The sequence below is a fragment of the Leiobunum rupestre genome, chromosome 4, assembly GCF_980474605.1.
Source record: "Leiobunum rupestre chromosome 4, qqLeiRupe1.1.hap1, whole genome shotgun sequence".
NCBI lineage: Eukaryota > Metazoa > Arthropoda > Arachnida > Opiliones > Sclerosomatidae > Leiobunum > Leiobunum rupestre.
This window is the reverse complement of record NC_143387.1, coordinates 52,694,260-52,706,218: the sequence shown is the minus strand read 5'-3', so window position 1 is coordinate 52,706,218 and position 11,959 is coordinate 52,694,260.

Here is an 11,959-nt window from a genome sequence, read left to right as displayed (position 1 = left end):
CTGATAATAGTCCCCAATTCCAACCTGTATTTTCGTCGGAGTTTTAGCTAAAGATTGGGGATTTTCACACGTCTCGTCCAGTCCGAGATTTGCACAAAGCAACGGGTTCATCAAGATAGTAAAGACGTCGTTGAAGAAGGAGACCGCTGCTTACGTCGCTCTTCAAGCTACACCGCTTGGTAACGGCTTCAGTCCGGTGGAACTGCTTATGGGTCGTAAAATCCGCACGTCACTTCCAGTACTGGGGCAGTCATTAAAACTAATGACGCCTATCATTTCGTCGTGGGAAGGAAGTCGTCGTCAAACTCAGAAGCGCAATTACGATGATCGTCATGGAGTTCGTGACCTGAGTCCCTTGCGAGCTGGCGACCACGTTTGGATACCAGATATACGTGGCTACGGAACGGTTCTCCGTAAGACCAAGTATCCGAGATCATATATCGTGGAAACGGAAAAAACTCCGTCGGAACCGACTCCATCCGCGGCATCTACCAAGTCAAATTCAGCCAGAGCAAGTAGATTGCTCATCCCTTTCGACATCGTTAGCCCCTAGTCCAGTTATTTCTGAGAATACCCAATCAAGTCCATCAAGGAAGATGTTATGATAGCCGGGCCCTTGCTCCATAACTAGTTCGTGATCTTTTGAAGGGACATGTGATGTAATCGTATTTCTGCCTTAAAAACCTAACGTTATCTTATATTGTTGAGTTTTATCATTTGTATATAAAGTCATGTGTTACATTTTAATAAACAGTTATCGTTCTGCTTTCGAATGTTATGTTTTGATTCGAGCTTACAACACACTACCTATATTTAACTTTAAGCTGTTCTTTTCAGAATGAACTATCGCTAGGCCCCCTTTGGTTCCCCATTGAAAGCTAGATAGATAGCGGCTAAAGTAGACGCTATTAGTTTTTCCTCGTCGTTATTCGTAAATTTGACTTTATAAATAATGATACTTGCATTTTAATATAACTTTTGCGTCGTTTGCTTATATTTTGATAAGTTTATTTAAGAAAAAACGTTCTTGTGACTTTTTAATTTGTCTTGGTGCAAGGAGTAAGCGTGTTCTTCTGGGTTTTTCGTCGGAATTGGATGTCCATATTATGTCTTAGTTTGTCAGCGTTTTGTTGTACCGCCTTTTTAAAAACGACCGTTGAAATGTCGTCAGTGCCTTCGGTACAACCATTCCCTGAAGAACTGTCGTTCTTTTCCCCGTTGCGGTGGCCTTCAATGAGCCTTCCGGTTGTACGTCTTCAGCGCACTGTGTCTCTTGTGGTGGTGGTCATACCGCTTCTTCTCGGGGTTGCCCGGTCTATGGGATGGAAATGGATGTCAAACTTTATTCAATCTGGTTCATTTTGCCCCACCGCCGGCGGCTACCTCTCTTCCTCCGGTTTTTCTGTTGTCCCTTTCTTTCTTTCCTCAGCGCGGTCTTGAATGAGTCCCTTGTTGTAGACGATAATTTCCTCTTCTGCGGATAAGTATCCCCAACTCTCTCTGAGGGGTAAGCTTCTTTGGAACCAGCTTTATCCTGCTGGCTCTGACCATGATGGGTTGGTTGCCAGAGGTTAACCACTTCCCGTAATCGGTGTAAACCCTAACTGTAATGATTACGTAATCTTCTGTAATCTTTTGTACTCATTCGTAATCCCGTAATCATTTGTAATCTTCGCACTCATCTGTAATCAACCGTATTCATTAGGAAATCACCTCGGAAATCACGCGTACTCATCTGTAATCACGCGTATTCATTGGAATTCTCCCGTACTCAATTACTCATCTGTAACAATTTTAAAGTTTTGGGTTGCCTGTGTACTCATCGTAATCATTATGTACTCATTGTAATCATTCTGTACTCATCGTAATCATCTGTACTCATTGCGTAATAATGTGAAATCATCTGTACTCATTGCGTAATAATGTGAAATCATCTGTACTCATTGCGTAATAATGTGAAATCATCTGTACTCATTAATGATTACGTAATCGGTGTACAGGCAACTTCTCACTGGTTAGCCCCTCGGTCGGTTGCTGACCTTTACTAGTAATTATGGACGGCTCCTCTCTTTCTATGTTGCAACGGAGAGAGAGAGAGCGAAATGGCAGGTGAGTTGAAACAAATGGACCGAAAATAGCCACCTGGTCTCTATTCTTTTATGATGAGGAGAAAGGGAGTTTTGAAAGTTAGTTGGTAATTATGCTCCTTGGTTACAACATAATTTAATCAAACAATAAAAAAATAACAATTTCCGCGAAACATATCCGCTCAACCAAAATGCAAAAGTCGATAAAGCTTCATTTATTAATTTATTTAAGAACAATATATAGGTTGCCCGGCTAAAAAAAGTAACCAAAATTGATATAGTTAACAAATACAGGGTGTCCACTAAAAAATGAACCAGGGCGAATATCTCAAAATCCGTTTTAGGTACGAATTTGAAATTTCCAGGTCTCATAGAGTGTGTAGGGGGAACACCTACTATGAAAATGTCGATGACCTTGAACCATGTCTTCAAGGTCATCCAAAAATTATCTCGAGAACCGTAAGTGTTAAAAAGTTGGTTCCAATTAGAAAAGTATTCCCTGTCACGTTTTACGTCTAATTAGCTTTAACCCGGTCGGATTTGACTAGTAGGTAGTCGAGAAACGTTTTACTAAAATCACAAAGGTCGTAAAAGGGAAAATTGCAAGAAAGCGCTAATAACTCGAAAACAAGTAGTGATACATTATCGAAATTTGCTAGACAAACTCATCATGGTGGGATTCTTTAAAGTTTGTAAAATTATCTCGCGATCCATTGGGTTTTGAAACTAGGTTTCAATTAGAAAAGTGCGTTTCACCACATTCTCGTACAAGTAGCTTTGAACAATGTCTCCAAGGACATTCGAAAATGACCTTGAGAAATAACTTGAAACTGAATTAGTTTGAGAACGAAAATACTTTAATCGTTTAAGAAAACCCAAAAAAAAAACCAAAATACCAGAAAAATAATTTTTTAAACGAAGTAAATAATTGGAATTAATTTCAAGAACTCTTTACAAAAAATGTTCGAAACCTTTACCGTCTGTAACTACACACGCTTGTGCACTTGTAACAACTGCGTTCATTGTATTCTGCAACATTTCTAATTCTTTCTCGTAAAATTATTGGTTCGATCTTTAATTTTTAAATTAAAGATTAATTCAATTTCAAGTTATTCCTTAAGGTCATTTTCGAATGCCTTTGAAGACATGGTTCAAAGCTACTTGGACGAGAATATGGTGATACGCACTTTTCTAATTGAAACCTGGTTTCTAAACCCAATGGATCGCGAGATAATTTTTTCACGACCTTGGATCCAATTTTACAATTTTTAAAGACCCCCCTCATGATGAGTTTGTCTAGCAAATTTCAATAATGTAACACGAATGGTTTTCGAGTTATTAGCGCTTTCTTGCAATTTTCCTTTTACGACCTTTGTGATTTTAGTAAAGATTTTATCGACTTCCTATTGATCAAATCCGATCGGGTCAAAACTATTTCGACATAAAACGTGACGTAGAATACTTTTCTAATTGGAACCAACTTTCTAACACTTACGGTTCTCGAGACAATTTTTGGATGACCTTGAAGACATGGTTCAAGGTCATCGACATTTTCATAGTAGGTGTTCCCCCTACACGCTCTATGCGACCTGAAAATTTCAAATTCCTACCTAACAGATTTTGAGATATGCGCCCTGGTTCATTTTTAGTGGACACCCTGTATATTCAAGTGTACAATTAGAGAACAATATGGTATGAAATAAAATACAACTTAGGAGGCGGAGAGAGCGGAAACACGAATAGCTCTTTCTTTAAAAAGTATATTCTCATACTTGTAAAAAAAAGTGTTATTTTTTGGAGTGCGCGCTTCGTAATATTTCCGTGTAGAGGATCTCGTGCGTTTTCGCGCGAGCTCAACAAAAACAAAAATACTGCACGATGAATCTAACGTAATCACGTGACCTCTCGTATTTTATATAAAGAGATAATGTTTGGATTTTCAAAAGGCTCTTGGAACTTGGAATATAGAAGTTGGCTGGAGGGGAATTGCCCTTATCTGTAGCATTGAGGCTCTGCGATTTTGGTTTACCTGAACTCTAGGAACGAAAATGAGTTATTTCCAAGGCCCCCTTTAAATATTTCTTAGCAATACGAACCGTTGCGTTTGATGATTTCCTTTTTGTTACAGATTTTTTTCTCAACATGGTCGGCTTCTTTAAATTTGAATTTTAGGTACGAAAATGTATTTATGTATATTTTTTTTTGTATATTAAATGAATATTCCCCTTAATAATTTTAATTTATAAAAGAGAAAAGTAACTTGTTAGGCCTTGGTTTTTAGATACCATATTAGATAATATAACAAGATTTACCTTCATTTTTTGGAATTGTTTTTGAAAATTTGCTATATGGCTGATCATGTTGATATCCTAAATGTTTTAAATTAAAACAATCCATTTTAAAAAAAGTAGTAGGGTAAGAAGAGTAACGCTATGACGTCATTTTACTCCGATTCTGTGGTGGCGAATAGTTCGAGTGGGGGTAAAAACGTTTTTCCTAAATGGCTGCCTGGGCCCTGTGGCCTTTTAAATTCTGGCTAGCAGACCTTTTCAGAAGGAGGAGTAAAAAGAGTAGCCCTAATACTACGGAACAAGCGAATAGGAGAATAAAACGTTTTACGTTAAAAAGAGTACACTTTTTCTCTGAGAACAGGCGAAAAGAAATCATCTATAGAAGGCTAAGCTAGGATGGATGATGCGCCCACTTTCTGGTTTGTTCTTTCGTGTTTCGAATGTAAACTAAGGGCCTGTTGCAAAAGCCCTAGCCAAAGTGCTAACCCATAGAATTTAACATGTGCGATTCTCAGTGTTTCCACACGGGCGACTTTATTTTTCCCTTTTTTTGGAGCGGATAAATTAATTTTTCCCGTTTTCGAAAACCGTTTTTCCCGCTAAATTCTAACCGACGGCACTTATGTTAAAATCGCGTGCGCCGCAGAAATTATTATTTTTTCCCAAATGTGGACTAAATGATGACGATTTTCATTCCATATTTAAGTTTAAGGAGGCCCCAAATGGTATAATTCCCTTATCGGTTCCTTTTTTTCAGTTTTACTAGATTTTAAACTACTAAACAGCCGCTCTGTTACTGCATTAGAATAAGGCAAGTACAAAAAGAATCTCACTAGTTTTGGAAGCTGAGAATAACGAGAATGGATATAAGTTGGTGTATATAGCAATGAGCCTTCACACCAAGCGCACCAGATTCAAAATAAAACAAATGGAAAATTAACAATCACTAATAGCGAACAGTGCAATAAAACAAAGATAATCTAGACTACGTACCCTAGATTGGAAATGCAGCGAGATTCCTACGGGCTCCCGTCTAACCATACGATTCCCTAGTTGCGGGGGGCAATGTAATAGCGTGGGGCTAAAAAGTCTGAAAAATTCAGTTCGGTTCAGTTTTAAATCTCGTATCCCAGGTCGGTGCTGACTGCTGGCAGTCTAAACAAAAAAAATCGGGACTGGAGGACGAGGCCCGAGGTTTCGACCAAGTTTGATCATTTGAAGCGTAAATTTTCTTTATTTTACTGATTGGAATTTTATTTTACCAAGGTGTAAACTAAATATGGGAAAATCTTGCCAATTCAAGAGTTGTAAGAACTATCACAAATCATCTTTAATCATAAGTTGGGTTAAATTGAAATTGTAGCGAAGTTTATTAATAACGCTGGTGCCTTCAATTGTAAATATTGACAAGTAGGCCTAATGGAATGCTTCATTTGTCATCATTTTTAATTGGATTTGCCTTAATTAGAGATCGGCGTTTGAATTAGAAATTATCTAATTATTTATTTTTATTCAAAACCGCAAATTATCCAAAAAAATACGACAAAAACGATTATTTTTGCATGTTAAATCGTTGTTTATTCCTATAAAATGTTCATAAAAAACAGTTAACCAAACTTTTTATGGTTAATCGAAATTTTGCCGGTTAATTTATTCGTTCCGCCGACCTCTAGCCTTAATGTTTTTCTAAGCAAAGCTGTTTAAAAAGAATAAAAATATAGGAAAACATTTGAAAGTAACCATTTAAAACTTATTTTTACAAAAGGTTAATCAGGAGATTCAATCTCTTCATTGGGCAAAGATATTAATTTTGAAGAGTTTTTTAAAGTTTACCACTGAAATTATATTTAAGACAAACAATTTATGACTACATCGATGTTCATTAAAATTGTAATACTAACCACTCGGTTTTTTAGATTTGGGTTGTTTCTTTTGACAATAAGCGTGATCCATTTTTAGTCCGAGGCCTGAACGAGGACACGAGGTCCATATATCGAAGCAGACGAACCCGCTGAAACTTTTCAGACTAAACTTCCACCCCCACCTCTCCCACTAGGGAATCGCATGAGACAACGCATTTCGCGTACGTTTCTACCCCCTGAATAAAATGAACACACAAACAAATAGAATAAAAAAACAAAAATAGAAACGAGATAATAATAGTCCGAAGAAAGTTATCAAGTCCGAACAGCGTTGCGAAGTATAGCGCAAGTGGCGGAAATAACGTCTGAAAATCCGGCGTGGACCGCTTTCAACACACCCGTCAGAGAGACGGGAAGAGCCCTCGTATTTAAACTACGAAGAAGACCTCGCCGTGCTGCAACTTGGGATGGACAGGCGAAGAGAATGTGCTCCGCGGTATCTACCACCCAGCACTTCGAACAAGAATCCGAGCTACTCAAATTAAAGCGGAAGAGAGTTGCTTTCGTGGAAAGGCGTCCGCAGCCGAGACGCGCCAAAAGAGTGTCATCCCGCCTGGGGAGCTGAAGCCCCATAATCTCGCGAGAGCCCGGATTAGGCTTCGCCTCCCTGAGCGCGTAGGAGGTGGCTCGGGTCTGCCAGGAATCCCACCAAGCACTGGTAACCACTTTATTACACACAGATTTCAATTCGGAGAGCGTAGGCGGGAGGAAAAAGTCCACCTTGGAGGGGCGCGGAAGACTGGTGACGTCCGCGAGACCGTCCGCCGTTTCATTGCCCGCTACTCCGACGTGAGCTGGACACCACAAAAGAGTCACTGAGTAGGAGTACCCGTCGCATAAGTCATGAATAGCGGTGATTACCGGATCATTTGAATGTGAATGTAACATCGTAAGCGCGCTTTTGGAGTCGGAGCAGAGCACTATAGAACTTGCAAGATGAGCGGAAGCATATGAAAGTGCCAATTGAATGGCCAACAGCTCTATCCTGTTGATGGGATGGCCGGGATCTACCAAAGACCAAGCACCGACCCCGAGAGAAGGAATGGCGAGAGACCCGTCAGTGTAAATAACCGTCGCGTCGCGTCTTTGGCGTAGATGTCGAGCGTCGCAAGGAACATCTGTCGCAGTGCGTCCGAGCAGAGGTCACCTTTGCGGGTAGTTAGCCAACGGGAGATGACCGTCACCTTGGGAGGTTCCCAAGGAGGAGTGGACCTGGGAGTAAGATGACCCCTGGAGGAATGAAAGAGCCAGGAGAGATTGTGTTCCCTAGCCAAGTTCCACGCCCGGAGCAGAAAGGAAGCCGATCCGGGGTGAAGCGATGTTCAAGACTTCTAGTTGAGCCAGGTTGTCCCGCAGAAGAGCGGGATAAAAGGCCGGGGTATCCGCTGCGCCACATGGAGCAAGTGTATGAAGGTTCAAAAGAGTGCGACGAAAACTCAGCGGTGGAATTGCGGCCTCAGCTTCCATCAGGACAATGTGTGTAGACCGTGGCACACCAAGGATGACCCGTAGAGCAGCGTTTTGGACTTTGTCCATAGAGGCGAGCAGAGGAGCGGCTGCGGACGCATAGAGGGGGCTGGAATAATCCAGCCTGGAGCGAATGAGGTGGGTGTACAAAAGCCTTAGCACGCCCCTACTGGCACCCCAACCGGTCGCTGAGACAGTTCGCAGAAGATTGAGGCGCTTGAGAGAAGACGAGGCTAGAGCCTCGACGTGAGGCTTCCATGTGAGTCTGTCATCGAAAATACCACCAAGGTACCTATACGAGTTGACTTTGGTTAAGGGAGTGCCATCGAGACTGAGAGTGAGATCGCCTGGGATGTTAGTCGCTTTTGAGAAAAGCATAAACTGGCACTTGAGTCGCTGAAAGTTGAGACTCCAGCGTGCACCGTACTCCGCGATGTGATCAAGCGATTGCTGCATGGAGCCGTATAAGGCGCGAAGGGCTTGGCCACAGACCCAGGCCGCAATATCGTCGGCGTGTTCCCCTTGGGAAACATGTCTCTGGCATAGTTGTGGGATCCCGTCCAACATTACAGTGAAGAGGATGGGGCTGATCGAGCTGCCCTGAGGAACGCCTCTCGTGACGAGGTAAGTGGCTGAGAGCGCACCATTGACCCTGACCTGATAGGTCCTATCCTTGAGGAAGTCTTCCACCCAACGAAGAAGATTGCTGGTAAGACCCCGGCGTTGGAGTTTGTAGAGCAGCGCCTGGTGGTGAACACTACCAAAAGCGTCTTTCAGATCTAAAAAGACAGCAAGGCAGTGATTGTTCGTAGCGAGAGCACCTTGGGCTGCCATAGCAAGGCGGATCGCATTGTCAGTCGCTCGACGCCCACGTCTAAAACCCGATTGCTCTGCAGGCAGAACAGCGTCCTGGTCTAGGAACCAGACCAGTCTGCCTAGAACCAGCTTCTCGTAAATTTTGCCGAAATTAGGAAGCAGAGAGATAGCGCAGTAAGACGCGGCATCGGGGGAGGGCTTCCCAGGCTTCAGAATGGGGTGCAAGACAGCATGTTTCCAACGAGAAGGCATGATGCCCTCCGCCCAAAGGCTGTTATAGAGCGCTAGGAGTGCCGTTCGGAAAGCCGGAGTCGAGTTCTTTATGATGATGTTGTCCTTCCCCGGGGAGGTGTTGCGAAGGACGGAGAGGACCTCGTATAACTCCGCTTCCGAGAAAGGGACATTGTATCTCGCCGGTGGCTGCTCCAAAAGTGGTTCAGGCTGGTATTTTTGTTCCGGGCCGAGCGTTGGCTGAGGATGGGTATCCGCTCTATCAGACTGCGCGAGGCCCTCTGCGACTTGGGCTTGATCCGTTTCCATCTTGTCTCCATTGTTCAAAGTAATGAGCTTCCATGGACGCGTGCCGGTCTTGAACCACCGAACTTGAGACCAGACCTGAGTCAAAGGAGTGTGAGCATGTGGTTTATTGCAATAAGTTCTCCAACTGTTACGCTTCGTCTCTCTAGTTAGTTTTTTGAAAAGGGCCCTTTCACGTTTGTAAGCGACCTGATCCAACGAATGACTCGATCGTTGCGCCCTGCGTCGAGCCGCTTTGACAGTCTTGGCCTGCTCCGAGCATGCGGCATCCCACCAAGGAGGCTGGCGGGGGGCTGCGGAACCACTTCCCCGCCTAACCGGAATCGTTGTTGGGCGACGAGTAGACTCACCGCTGTTGAGGAGGACCAGATTGTCGTGGTCTTCCAGCCCAGTCTGGACGAGGCGGCCCTGTGCGTCTGTCTTGTAGCTGCCCCAGATAATGTTATGGGCATTGAAATCGCCTAAGATTAAGACGGGAGTGGTTACATCCCGAAGGAGAAGGTCGAAAAAAGTCTTAGTGGCTTTACTCTGAGGATCATAGATGTTGAAAAGGGTGAATCATCCAACGGAGGAGTGAATCTTCAAGGCTAGAGATTCCACACCGAGACAGGCTGGAGAGGGTAGACGGACTACCGGAAGAGACTTGTCGACGAGAGTCGCAACACCACCACGAACCCCGGAAGGCGAAGGGCGATGGACTACCCTGTCCGCACGAAAGGGTTCATAACAGCCGAAATGACTGTATCCGTTGGAGAGAGAAAAGTTTCTTGAAGCGCGATAATAGTGGGGTGTAAGTCACGTAGAAGGTCAATGAGATCCTGTAATCGAGAACGAACGCCGTTGACATTCCACTGGAGGACGCTAATCATCTCCAGTAGGATGTGAAGTTAAGGTATCCTGAGTGGTAGAGCCCTGACCATGAGGGGGCAATTTGCTGTTGAACTTGTCCACGAATCCGGCGGTAAGAGAAGCCGCAAGGGATTTCAAAACCGACCGTTTGTCCTGGGTGCCCTGGATCTTTTCGTAGGTTTCCACAACGGCGGCTACGATGTGCGCCACCATCAGAGAAATATCACCAGCTGAAAAAAGACCCAGAGGCGCGGCCGTCTGAACCTCTGGAGCGGACGCAGCCGACGGTGGAGGCCTGCGTGGGGTTTTACTCCTGTGGCGTGACACTACGTGGGCGTATGACTTTTGACGGACGATTGCTCGTGCCTCTCTGAAGGAGACATCCTCTGTGCGGCGGACTTGTAGTACTTTCTGCTCCCGTTTCAGAAAAGGGCACTCTGAAGACTTAGAGCTGTGGGCGCCTTTACAGCTGACACAATATGCCGTCGCTTCACACCTCTGAGTAGGATCATAAACGTGATCCTTCCCACATGTGGCGCAGATCTCGTGAGCTACCTGGGTTCTGCAAGCTGAAGCAATGTGCCCGTAGTGCCCATAGAAATCTCATAGGTAACTAGAATGCTGCCGTGTAACTGGCAAATGGGCCAAACGCCGTGGCAGGTGATAGCCAGATCTCAGCCAATCAGAGCTCAAAGAGTGGTTCTGCCAAGAATTTAATGTCACCAGAGAGAATGACGTCCCCTATCTCCCGCTATAGTAGCGGATCCAAGGAGGATTATTATCCTCCTTGGCGGAACCACTCTACGGCCTCTCATTGGCTGAAGGTTCAAGGCGAACTGGTGTCAAGCTCGGCCGTAGGCGGCAGCATTCTAGTTACCTATGAGATTTCTAAGGTAGTGCCGGCACTTGTAACACTGTAGTGGGCGAGGGGTGTAATCTAGAATCCCAAAAGTCATGCCATACATGAAGATTTTTCTCGGAACGGATTCCTTGGGAAAGCCGACGAGAAACGTATTGGAACGCCCACCAAGACGGCGGACCGACTTGACCGCTTGCTGACTGGAGTGTAAGGCCTCCTCAATATTCGCTTTGGTAATGTCCGTTGGGACATGAATAATCCGCCGTAGAGCCACTTCCGATAGATGGCGGTAGCGTTCCGTCGAGTGGTAAAAAATAAAGGCCGTGACTATTATGCCCCTACCATGGACTAATTAATGTATACACAGGGACGGTCCGCACAACGCCACTCTCTCATAAAATCGGCGACTAAGTCTTGTTAATGCTGTTCCCTCTTTTCCTCCCCCCTTAAGCAAAGTTTAGCCGAGTCAAAACGCTATCAAACGGAAAAACGATGCTGCCCTCTATCTGCAAGTCTTGGAGTCTATCGATGTTGGCGTCTGCTTATGATTTGAAAAACAAACGGTTTTTTTCGTTCATTTGAATAAGGTGTATGATTTAAGAGCTTTAATTTATTTAAGTAGTTTTACAAATTAATTATGAGGAAAAAGCTGTGTGTTTACCCTTCGTGTAAAAGTGATTCGAAGTATTGTCATAAAGAACACACGAAAGATTTCTTTATACCTTTCCTATTCATATTTTTCTAAGCCTTGTCCAAAAAAATCTTTGATTTACCATTATCGGAATCACTTAAATCCACTTTTTTAATTTTCTTTTGGTCTGGAGAAATTGAGAATAACGTCTCGAATGTATGGGCCGAAAAATTAATATCAATCAATTTAATTGTTAATATAAATGAATTCATTTACCAAACGCACGTGGAGCTTACAACATCGCCGGCAAGGCGACTGCTTTTTTTTTTGTACCCTTAAACCTTTCCTCCCGTTTCCATCCCCCTTGACTCAGTTTGTCGTTAGTTCGCACAATCGCCGCTCGAGGGCACATTTAGCAATCGCTAGCCGCTAAATTTCCTATGCGGACCGTCCCTGTGTATACATTAATTAGTCCATGCCCCTACGCTTTCTTTTTTAAT